This window comes from Corvus moneduloides, chromosome Z, assembly GCF_009650955.1.
Source record: "Corvus moneduloides isolate bCorMon1 chromosome Z, bCorMon1.pri, whole genome shotgun sequence".
NCBI classification, from domain to species: Eukaryota; Metazoa; Chordata; class Aves; order Passeriformes; family Corvidae; genus Corvus; species Corvus moneduloides.
In genome coordinates this window covers 74,201,818-74,212,830 of record NC_045511.1, presented here as the reverse complement: position 1 = coordinate 74,212,830, position 11,013 = coordinate 74,201,818, and the positions used below count along the sequence as shown (strand labels likewise).

Sequence of the window (11,013 nt, the reverse complement as noted above, 5' to 3'; positions counted from 1 at the left end):
CTAAATAAGTCCTGCAGCACTTCCCCTTTAGTAATAAAAACACAGAAAAATGTTTGAAGAAGAAAGTGAGTTATCCCCTTGGGTGGCTCTTTGAGCAAACCAGGGTTTTCATACAGCTGGAGAGACATCGAAGCACAGCCTCACACTCTGCTTCCACATATCTGGATTTTGCTGCTCTGATGCCAAGAGTGAAAACAAAGATGGCATTTCCTATTTGTACATGTTTTCTTAATATTTGCTGGTTGCAGCCCAGAGGATTGATAGAGTGGAGGAACACCGTATCGACTTTTAGATTTCATATCTACTAGATTTCAGAAATCCTGCATAAGCAGTTTGGAAGGATGTGCTGTGAATGTTTCTTCAGCTACTTGACATTTTATGGAAATCAAGTGAATGTTGCTGTATATGGGCAAAACTAGGACATGACTTGAGTTGAAAATTTGCCCCCCCCTAGGTCTGGAGGGTTCTCCACTTTCCAGACTGGATACCTTTCAAGCACACATTAGAGTGAGCATTTTCTCAGAACTGTCTGTCTTTCTTTTCTACTGCTGAATTTATTTAGAAGAACTTTGTTGATATTCAAAGTTGAAAAGCCTGCACAGTGTTTAATTTTCTCCTTCTTTTTGGGCAGTGGGTTGTCCTTCCAGAATAAAAATCCTTTCCTTTTTAGTCCATCTGATAATTCAACATAATTAATCACTGTGAAAAACACCAGTGAGGATTTCTAAACATTGTGTGGGGAAGTATGATGAGCACATATTTACCTTTTGAAGGCTACAGGAATTACAGTATGTCAAATCACATTGCGTTGTATTTGTGGACAGTCTGTTATTTTAGTGTTCAACCATTAAATTTTTCTTTATTTATTTGGAATCAACCTAAAACTGTCACACCCCAACAATATAGATTTTACCTTCTTACCATGTTCCTAAGATCTCTCTCTTTTGGTGTCCCTGAAGAAAACCAAGCATCACAATCTACAGGTGAGCAGTTCTTGAAATTGCCTGAAGAGTGCAAGAACTGAATGATGCAGGAAGCAAAAAAAGCCCCCATAAATATTGCACAGCACCAGCATTTTTAAAGTGCTCCCTCATTCCTGATTGCAGCATAAGAGCACACATTCATAAGGCACGTCACCCTGAAATTGATGGGAACCTTTCTGTGGACTACACAATTTGTGTACTAAGCCTCCAGGTTCTTGAAGTGAACTCTCGCTGCTACAAAGAGCTCCTAAAATTACATTTAAATTGGAAATAGAAATCTCCTCAGCCCTGACATTGGAGCAGAGTTATTATTTCCCATGCCTGTCTTCTCTCACTCAGGAAGCCGCTGCAACATGAAACCCTCTTCTGATTGTTCCTCCTCCAAATGCCTCTCTCAACTGCCTGAGCCACACTATTTCCTTGTGAAAGGAGGAAAAATATGGGAATTTAGGCAAGCAGAACAGTCCTTGCTTTCAGAGTGAAAAAGCAAGGTCAAGAGGGATCTGATTTTCCCAGCCACTGAAACGTGTTTACCTTCTTCCTTCGCCTTGGCACAAGCACAGGTGAAGTGCAATTCCCAGTTCAGTAAACTGTTGCAGAATAACCAAGGGCTAAAGAGAGTCCTCATGTGTGCTTTAGAACTGATGAGAAGATACACTCCCAGCAGTTTAGTCTTGCAGAACCAGTAAGTAGTGAGAACACACCTATAGACACATGCGGACGGCTCTGGACATGCAGTTTATTTTAAATCCAGAAACTTAAGAAGCTAAATCTGCTCATTCTAGTGGGATGACACAAAAGAGGGAACATGACTGCTGAATTATAAGTACAGCAGGGTGAGTGGGATAGTTGGGAGACACAATTTTTTAATAAGGAACGGAACCAAGACCGGAAGGAATTGTTACATTCTCACTGTAGAGATTTTCTTTTTCCTCTGGAAATTAGGGTGAAGATGCTTAAGTACTTGAAGGATGTTCTGGAGCAGCCTGCTGATCAGAAGTGGGCAAGAGAAAGGTCTAATTGAGTTGAGATCATTTCCAAGAGAGATTAGGTGGTGTTACTGCATGCAGTCACTCCCAAGTGCTCCAGACATGCCCTTCAGGGCATGCCCAGTGGTTTAGCTGCTCACCTTGAGAACTGAGTTTTCCAGTCTGCACTGAGAAGGGGACTGAATAGATGAGAATCAGGATACATGGGTCAATTGCCACAATTGTCCATCTGCCGCAATTCACTGGCTGTGAATACAAGGCTGTATAAAAGAATGGACAATTTATCTCCTAAGTTTTCAGTAAGATTTCCCCAGAAAGGCGACATGATTAGAGTTGCAGACTGACTCACAGTGCTATTACATAAACAAGAACCTTGTTTTGGTTCTGTTTTAAAAGGCAAAGGAGTACTGGCTTTAAGTCAGAAATATAAAATATTGAGCGATGCTCTATAAAGGCAACAAGCCTAAACAAGATAGTTGCTTCGCTTTCTTTCAGATTCTCAGGTTCAAGTTAGCAATTTTCTTACATGAATTAAAATGTCTGAGTGGTCCCTAACTTCAAGTCTTAAAAGGAGAGGGATGATGTGAAGAACTCACGGTCTTGTCAAGCAGATACCAGGAGTCAGTTTTGCGCTCTCTGTCTTGGTGGAGTTTGTTGTCATCTACAAAAAAAGAAAAAATCCAACAGTGACGTTTTAGTGACAAAAAACATAAGCAAGGAAGAGATGACTGACTGTGTTGAATGTTTCACAATGAGTGCCATACAGAGTTCTGTCCTTCTTCTGAGTTGCAGGTCTTTCCACTCTGTCTGAACTTTGTTGTGTGGGTTTTTGTACTGAAAATTACCTTGCTCTGCCAAACTCATCTCAGGTGTCTGGAATGTTTTCTTGGTCACATCCAGAGCAGTGCAGGTGATTTGGAACAAGAAGGGGTTGCTTTGATTTTTTTCCTTCATCAGATGATGTACCAGGACTCAAAAACAGAGCAGCTGTGTTGGCTACACTGCCGGCATCTAGTGATGTCTGCCAAAGGCTGCATTCCCTTGCAGATGTCTGTGGCTCACCAGGACTGACCAGGGGATGAAGAGATATGTGCCTGTGCACTTGAAACACAGCTACTGTCAGGAACTGGACAATGTGAAAAGCTTGGTTCAGGCCCTGGTCACTTTTCTCACCACCATTCCTTTCCTAGTTTGGAGACAGTTTGGAGCATTTCCTTCTTTTGTTTATTTCACTTGGGAACAAATGGTTCATTTCCCTCTGTCCCAGCTGCTCTGAAAGGTTTTCTAGTTTCTCCAGAATGTATTATGCAATACTGCAGAGCAAGTCCTTTTTTCTTTTCAACTCCATGCCTTTACCATGTATTGTAATCTGTCTGCTCTGATTAGGTTCATCCTATAGAATCACTGCCAAATTCTGTTTTACGCAGCAATGTTTAGTCTTCAGCCTGGAAGCTATGTACCGTCCTTTTAAGATGTTCATACATCAATATCAGTCCTGACTAATCCCAAGAAGCTTTGGATGGCAGGAAGAAGAAAAGCTTCAAGCTAGCTGTGCAAGTTGCAGGACTTGCTGTGATGCTGTGATCTTTGCTCTGGCCAAAATTCCACAACCATCAACAGAAGTTGGGTTTGAGAACAGGGCTGCAAATCTGGTTTCTGACACAGTTGTGGAGGCCACTGCCTCCCCAAGGACTGGGCTCTGCGCTTCTGTCAAAGAGCTTCACTGCTGATTTTGGAAGGGATTTAGTGGGACATTTGCACTGAATATGTTAATGAGGCTGAAGTATATTTAACCCATCTAATGCTTCTTTGTAAGACCAAAACATTCCAACGTTTTCTTGTGCTTTCCTTAGATAGAGGTGGATTCCAGATCAATATGACTGGTGGTCCCAGTGACAATTAGTAACTCAGTATTCTGTTTAATTAATGTTTATATTGCAGGGGTGTGTGGAATCCAGGCAGGCTGGAGCAGCCCCATGCACACATGCAGTTACAGAGATCCCTGAGCAGCCCTGGAAAAATTAAGAACACTGGGACCTTTACAAACCTGTGTGGGCTTTTATTTACATCCTTATCAAGGCTTGGTTAAAATTTCAGGGTGGTCAAGAAATGGCAAACATTTTTAATGTGAGAAGTGGTCATGGTTTTGTGGGTGGAGGCAACCTTGGGGTTGGTGGTGATGCTTGTGATAAGAAAGGATGGGTAATCCTGCAGCCGAGGGCAGAGGGAATTAAGAAGCAACCGTTAACATGGGAGCTGTGTTGGCTGAGGAGGCCACTTAGCAAATTCCTTACTTGAGCATTCAAGGGCACTCTCTCGCAACTTGATCCTCACTTTTCCAAGTGCAGGGAGGAGAAGAATGTTTCACTGTCCAGAAAGCACCCGGGCCTTAAGATAAATGAGGATTGAAACAAACGTTTCCATTCATATCAGGGGCCCCTCTTCGCTAGCGTCCTCACTGATCTGTAAAAACCTTCTTTGTAAGTGGTTTCTAAAGCATAATCTGTGCTTTTAATACCATTTGATTGAATAATTCCAATGCTAGGTTTGTTTTTTAAAGGTTTTGAGAAGTGTTACAAGTAGCAAAAGTTTTTAATAGAAACCTAAAGCCACTGACTGAGGAAAATTTCCTCACGACTCTTCCTGTTGTGGAGAAAACTGGAGAAAAATCAAGCCCAAAACACTGAGGGTCATGTGAATAGCTACAGAGTGGAATTCAGGGGCTTCGTTTCAGTAATTGCAGTGAAATTGCTCCCAGCAGAGGCAAGGAGCAGAGGAGAAATTTTAAAGGTCCAAGCAAGAAATAGCAGAGCTCTACCTGCTTTCCTAAATGCACTGAAGTAGTCCTGAGCACAGACCGAGACAACAGAGTAGGGTTTTCTTTTCAGAGCAGACTTCTCTTTTTCTTTCACCACCCAAAAGCCCACACCAGACACTGAGTGAGCTTTACAGGGAACTGAATTTGTTTTGTCTAAAGCCCAAGAGAAAACCAACACCGCCAAAATGGCAAAAGTAGAAAAAAAAAGTTAAAGTGTGTGAAGTGTGTTTGTGTAAGGATGGTTTATTCTTTTTTTTTTGTTGTTCTTTATTTTTTTTTAAAGAGAGGTGAAATCAGTTTAGTGAAAAGTCACATTCACCGTTTGGTGAAGTTGCAGACCAAGGTTATGTTGCAGCTACAAAGAATTTGGAAAACAACATGTGGGCTTGAAAAATGAACCATTCCTACACATATATAACTTAGTATATCATCCTTGATCATAATTATAGACAGATTTGGATTGAATCTATTATTGAATGCATTGTCCTTAGAGATAATCAGGGACATGACCACTAGTGACACTGTGATGGAAAGGACTAAACAGAGCAGTTCATCATCTCAGCCCTTGAAATGGCTGAGATATGCAAAAGTGCACATTTTATCCAAGAGGTATAAATAGTACAGAGAGAGGAAGAAAAAAATAAAAGGCAAGCAGAGGAATCAGGTGGCTTCACAGACTGCTGTGTTGGAGGAACAATTTGACAGAGACAGAGCAAGATGATGATAACTTGAAAAAGTATAATTTGTCATGATTACCTCTTTTTTTCCCCCCTTCCTCCCAAAGCAGTGCAGTTTGCAGTTTGCACCCATTGCAATTTCTACCTGGGTAAAAAGATGGCTTGGGTAAAAGACAGTTTACTTGGGAACATACTTGGGTAAAAGATAGCTTAGCGAAGTAAAATATAATTTAATCCCTTCACTTACCTGGGCCTGCACAAAGTATTTTAGATGTCTTGAAACCTCAGTTAATGAAGCCCCTTGCAAGAGTCCATTAAGTGCCTTGTGGGTGGGATTCATTTCTTGAAGGACACCAAATAGCAGGGAGGGATGATTTCCGAGTGCAGTGTGATTCGGGTAATGCCATACTTCCTCATCCTGAGGCAAATGCCTCGTGTGCACGTCTCTCCTGTACTTTCATTAGTCAGCCCTTTCCACCTCTGTAATTTCTCCACACACAAACCCCATATATTCTGTAAGTAATGAGAACAGCTGATTATGTTGCCTTTGGCTACCAGTGATTTCACTTTGCAGGCTTTTCTATCCAAAGGTAATGCACTGATGCAATTGTCACCGTATAGGAAGATGCATCTGTGAAAGAGGCTGGAGAAAATAGGGAGTTTATAACACTGGGATCCTGGGCAGTCTAACTATCATCTGGGGATATGGCAATTGCCTGTTACTCTGCATTACACTACAAAGGGAATAGAAAAAGATCCTCAAAGGGGAATGGGTGATTAAAATGAGCATTTTGTTTCCTCTTTATATTTAATTCTCTTCCTCTCAATTTGAGAGGGCAGCATGCACTATCTGGCTCCGGCAGAGTTATACACTGGAGATGCCATGCCATATTTTTAAACCTTTGAACCATGTTATACTGTTTAAAATGTTTCAGGAGCCATAATATGCTGTTTAAAAGGTTGCAGCATGTGCAACGCATTGAAAACTCTCTGATCTGTAGAGTTACCTTTTCTGCTTGTCAATCCAAGCCCCTTCCCTTTTACTTGCTCTCCGTACTTTGCTTGTTCTGCTTCTGTACCTCTTCCACTAGCATGATTAGTTTTGGCACCATCAGCCATCCAAATGCACGATAGACTTTTAAAATAAATACCTGAAGTGTCTTGTTTCCTCCTTCCTTCGTGCCTACACAAAGCAGTGAGCTTTCCATGCCTAGAAGGCTTCTTTGTACTGGCTCTGTGAACAGACCCCCTGCAGGAAAAAAAAAATTGGGAAAATTTCAGACCCTGTGTCCTGACACTCTGAGGCAACTTGTGTTTTGCATGAACACTGGGTCTTTCCTTGGGAGCTCACTGTGAATGTCTTCAGTGAAGCTCTGTAGCACAGATGTGGGCTGCTGAAGCATCTCCAGAGGGCTGGCTCGGAGTTGGAGCAGTGCCCTCATCTAATTTAGAGCTGCCTGGAGGCTGTGAAACAGCTCTCTCTGTGCCTTTATCCTTCCCACGTATTTGTCTTGCACTCCAAGGCTCAGCTCCACAGAGGTATTTGAGCTCCTCGTTCCTTGGTATCAGTGGGAGCCTTGACAGGAAACAGATAGCAAACATCTGTACAAGACCCAGGCCTGAGATTTTGAACCGTCTCGTTTAACATGTGTTGATGATGACAGGATTGAAAAGGGACTACTGTGAAGAAATGTTTTGGTGGCTTGAAATTGCTGAGATTTTGCTCTGCTCTGTGGGCTTAAAAATGGTACAGATGATCCTGCTTTACAGGGTGATTTACAATGGTTATCCCAGTCCTCTCTGCTGAGGTCTGCTGGCTGGCTGGACTGCCGTGGAGAAAGTGACTTACCAAGGTTTGCAGTTACACACTGAGCTCCCCCAGGGCTGGGGTCCTAAATCCTTCCCCCTTGCCTGCAAGAATTTACCAAGGGTTTTCATTATTAGCATGTTCATCTTCCTTGTGGCGAGCCGCCGATTTTGGGTAAAGTGTTTTGTTATTGTGTGCACGTTCACATAATTTATTTCTCTTTCACTTGTTGTCCATTTTCTCTATTCTTCTCCTTTGGTATCTGTTCGGTCCCCTTTTTTTCCTTTGTTCCTTCCTTGCTGAGGAAAAGAAAGCAATGGACCTTTTCCCTCACTTGCTTATGAATTCATTCTCATATCACCCTGTTAAACATCTCATTAAACAAGGCACTCTCAGGAAGGGGTTATTGACAGTAACCTCTCCATGTTAGACTTCTGATTCGTGTTTGAAATTAGTTCCAGAACAACAGAGAGAAGCTTCTGGCCTTGAACTGTGATGTCCTTTGTGCTGAAAGCGAGTTTTTGTTTGCACAGTCTTTTTAACCTCGTGCTAGCTCAAGGCCCGATTCCCCAGTCCTCCATGGCTGATGCAATCACTTCAGCTTAAGCAGCGCTAGGAAGATGCTGGAGTAATGTCCCATGAGGCTGTGCTTCCTTACACTGGTGAAAAGGCCAGGGACTAAGCCTGTTTTTTTGTTTTGAACTCACCTATAGCCCCATCTGTGCTCGTGAGCCCCACTTCTGTAACAGGCTTTGCCTTGAGCTCATGCGTTCCTTTGTAAATACAATGACCTCCTTGTCTCTACCAACCCTAGCTCAAGAACTGCAATAAGCAGCAGAAAAAGGGCCTTCAGCTGCTGTTGGTGTGTCTTGTTCACACCCTCAGGGCTTCACCTGGGAGTAGGTGAGATATTCACCTTCAAGCAGGTGAATATTTGCAGGGGTGCCTTGGCAAGCACAAATGGAGCCCCTGCCTAATGAAAGTTGTGTGTGTTTTTCTGCCTTTCTCTATTTTAGACAATCCTCACTCACTCAAGGAGCTTGAGGTTTTGGTGTTTCCAGCAAGGCATGAGGTGGCAGTTCCCTTCGGCCTGACTGCAAGGGTTTACCACTCTTAAGGAGTTGCCTTTTTGAGTTTTTTCCACGGTTCAATCTTGTAGTAACAACCACAACCTGAACCTGATCATTACTCTTCCTCTGGAGAGAGATGTCCCTAGTTGTTAAGACTGATTAGATTTATACAGGGCTATTGGAGTAAAATCCCAACAGCTTTTGGGCTGAGTTGGGGTGAAACAATTGAACACAAGATCTCTAGCCAGATGAGAAAATCTATCATTTAAATTTCAGGTGGTCTCCCTGCTAGGTATGGCAACTTGCTCATCTGGGATGGGTCAAGGTGTGTGTTGCAAACCCACACTACCACCTGCAGCCCTAGCTTAGGATTCAGGTTTGTCTGTGCTTAGGAGGATATGTCCCATGTTCACGTGAGATGCAAAACCATGTGGCCTCTCTGGCCAGCACTGCTCCAAGTTTCATTTGGAGAAGTCTGGAACTCCTCTGTCAGCCACCCAGGTTACCCTGATGTGTTCATCTGTTATTTGTATGAGAGCTGGTCGAAATGCTACTTGAGATCACAATTCTACTAAAACCAATGTAGCAGGTGGTGTAAAAACACAGTAATAAATGCTCTGTCTTGAAGAACTTATGATCTGAAAGTGCAGGGAAGAGGCTGGGTGGGAAAGGGGGAAAAAAAGCAAAATGGCTTGGAAGCTGTCAATGGAAAGGGCTGCAGTTAAGTGTTGCCATACAAATTTATTTCAGTGGGATGGAAACTCTGCTGTGTCTGGTTATGTATGATCTATCCAGACAAGGGAGGTTTCATCCACACATCTCCTGCAGCCCAGCCTTTGACAACATCACTTCACTCTTTCAGCAGGTACTGGAGGAATGCAGCTCATGCTAAACGTACAAATAAAGGGAGGAAGGAGAAATTACCTTCTGCTGCGGAATGCTGTCTGGCATGCTGACTCCTGTGCATGCACACACACACACACACGCATTCATTTATGGACACACAAAGAGACCCAGAAGGAGGTGAGAAGGGAAAGTTTTTCAGCCTCACACTAAGCCTCACAAAGGGAGCGAGTGAATTCTCTGAGTGAGCGGCAAGGGTTTGGAGGAGAATCCAACTGCAGCTTGTGTTTCATATTTGCGTTGGATGCTCAGGTTTCCAAATTAAATCTGCAAGTTAGACAGGAGTCCATGTTGTCTGCTGATCATCTGTTTAGGGGGAGAAGGAGAACAGAAATGCCAGAAGAAAAATACTTGCAAACAACAACAGTAATTAAAATCAAGCATTTGAGCACTGCCACCCCTCCCCCCAGCCAGATTTGTCTGGGGAGAAGATAAATAACTTCAACTGCAGGCTCCATGCTTGCTCAAGAGTTGAAATATTTAAACCAGGTCCCAAAAGCCCATACACATTTTTAATCAAAACCCGCTCTTTTTGGTTCCTTTTTCTGCATAAATACCCTGACTTGATAGAACACCAAAACCTCATTAAGTTGCGATCAGTACAATACAAAAGTTGAAAGTGAACAATGCCATTTAAACTGCTGCAACTGTACACATACTGTGTTAGACATTTCTCAGGTTCAAGGTTACACATGGCATCATAAGGAGTTCACCTCCTCCCCCACTTCTAGTGCTAAACAGGGTTGGATTCTTGCCAGAACAAAAGAATCTGCAGTCAGTTCCTTCAAGATTGAAAAGTAAAGTTGGGTTTTTTGTTTTTTTTTCCCCTGCAGGGGAAAAAAAAACCAGCAAAAACCCAAACCCAACAAAAAACACACATACCAAAAAAAACCCTGAAGAAAAGCAGACAGCTGCTAACTAGTTGTCTAGCTGTCTGTTTGTGGACATTTTCTTTCATCTTGTCATACCTTTTGTGCTGTTTGAAATGTTTGGAGCTTAGACTTGAAGAACACTCAGTGGATTCCAGACTTGTATTAAAAGAAGGGAAAAGAAAGGCAGAAGAGTTCTGACAACAGATGTGTGTGTTTGTGTGTTGGGGCCACATCATTCCAAGCATCAGCTAGAGCATTGATTTTATTTTCGTCTGACTGAAGGAAATTTTTCAGACAAGAAAATACATGATAACAATGCAATTTGTAGAAAAACACATACATCTAGAATGCAAGTAAGAGGGATATGTTGCGAGACCTCTGCAGAATAAGCAGAGACCATTTGGTCAGTCATATCTGCTGCTTTTGCTGTTTTGCTGCTTCCATAGGATGGGTAAAGTCATCTATTTCTGGACAGTTTTCCTCTGCTTTGGCATCTTAGCTGTTGGAAGGAAGCAAGGCAGAAGTCTAATTAATGTCAGTGATCTTCAGTGAGCTTTAGATCAGACTGTGGTGTATTTAAGTATGCTGATTTCTGTTGCCTTCTGCTATGCAGACAGTGAGTGCAGAAGGGGACTGGCTCTTACTCTGGCTTCCAGATAGTCCTCTGGAACTTCTAATTTCCCCAAACTCACCCCTTCCTACAGCATAACATAGAAAGCAAAACCAGCTGACAAGTGAGCAGAAGCAAAAAGGAAGAGAGGAAACCACTGAAACGCTTCCCCTGTGGCGAGGAACGCTTCTCATCCCGTTCCTTTCCAACTGCCCTTCCTGGCACCCGGAAGATGAAGAGTTGTCTTCACACTTCCTCTCTCCTCAGGAGGAGCAGGGCTTTGT

The 11,013-nt window shown here is 42.7% G+C and overlaps 1 long non-coding RNA gene across 2 annotated transcripts; it reads right to left on the bottom strand.

Annotated features, from left to right (window-relative positions):
* Window positions 1-1,682: 1,682 nt before the first annotated feature.
* On the bottom strand, window positions 1,683-6,733 carry LOC116438309. Of its 2 annotated transcripts, none has more exons than XR_004237670.1 (4): window positions 6,619-6,733; window positions 2,569-2,633; window positions 2,113-2,218; window positions 1,683-1,969 (listed from the first exon to the last, which is right to left on the bottom strand). It is a non-coding gene; the product is annotated as an uncharacterized LOC116438309 (long non-coding RNA). The 2 variants fall into 2 exon arrangements; XR_004237669.1 differs by lacking the exon at window positions 6,619-6,733 and adding an exon at window positions 5,715-6,065 and having other exon boundaries at window positions 1,684-1,969.
* Between the last annotated feature and the right edge of the window lie 4,280 nt (window positions 6,734-11,013).